Here is a 1,377-nt window from a genome sequence, read left to right on the forward strand (position 1 = left end):
ATAAATCCCCGTTTGTCCAAGGCATTCATTTGTGAATATTTCTGTTAGAGTGGCACCAGAAGGCCAAAACAGTGACCTTGGCCAAAAAATATAACCTGATAGGCTTTATATTCTTAATCTAAAAAATCGATAGGGTTTGTCTACATACACTCTAAGATCCCTCTTGGCTCCAAAGTGTTATTAATTCAAAGATAAAGGAAATTGACTGCAGAGAAGAAACATACATTTGAATGGGGGGGAAAAAAATCTGTCATCCCGGCCCACACTCAAGAATAACACAAATGTCACTTGTACATTTTTCTTTATCAGGGTACTTTTATAAATATTATGATATTTGTGCTGTGTTTCAACAAAAAGGAGCAGAAGTGCAGTCTCTATAAGAGCTAAAGGTTAAAAGAGTCCTAGAAGACCAAACTGAAACCGACACAGTTTATTTAAAGTAATTCAAAGAACCATTTGAGCTAAATAGAGTTTTCCACTTATTGAATATGACTTTCGTAACTCAGATCACCACTTAAAACTCGTAGGTACTAGAGATTTTAATAAGAATTGTGGCCTGCTTAAAATAAAAACAGTTAATCTTTTTATATGAGGTTTAAAACATGCAGACATTGTTGCTATTGTTGTTGTTGTTGTTAGGTGCCATCGAGTCATCTCTGACTCCTAGTGACCCTATGCACAGCAGAAGGAAACACCACCTCTTCCTACTCCAGCTCCAGGATCCTTACTATACTTGAGTTCATCACCGCAGCCACTGTGTCAATCCATCTCCTCCACCTTACCAAGCATGATATCCTTCTCCAGGGAATGGTCCCTTCTGATAACAAGACCAAAGTAGGTAAGGTGAAACCTGGCTATTCTCGCTTCCAAGGAACATTCCGGCTGCACTTGCTCCAGGACAGATTTGTTAGTTCTTTTAGCAGTCTATGGTACTTTCAGTGCTCTTCACCAACCCCACGACGCAAAAGCATCAACTCTTCTTCTGCCTTCCTTATTCATTGTCCAGCTCTCACATGCATATGAGGCAACTAAAAATATCCTGGCTTGTATTAGGCGCACCTTAGTCCTCAAGGAAACATGACTTGCTCAGTGCTATACATCATCTGATGTCCTGACTGCTGCTTCCATTGGCATCAATTGTAGAACCAACCAATGTGAACTCTCTGACAACTTCAATCTTTTCTCCATTTATCGTGATGCTGTTTTTTGGTCCAGTTGTAAAGATTTTTGTTTTCTTTTTATTGAGATACTCTGGTGACATAGTGCCTAAAGCATTTGACTACTAACCAGAAGGCTAGCAGTTCAAACCCACCAGCCACTCCTCAGAAGGAAGGTTGGGCAATCTACTTCCGTAGTGATACTGCCTCGGAAACCCAA

The sequence above is a fragment of the Orycteropus afer genome, unplaced genomic scaffold (genome assembly GCF_000298275.1).
Source record: "Orycteropus afer afer isolate SDZICR_OR568_19922 unplaced genomic scaffold, OryAfe1.0 scaffold00097, whole genome shotgun sequence".
In the NCBI taxonomy this organism is placed as follows: Eukaryota; Metazoa; Chordata; class Mammalia; order Tubulidentata; family Orycteropodidae; genus Orycteropus; species Orycteropus afer.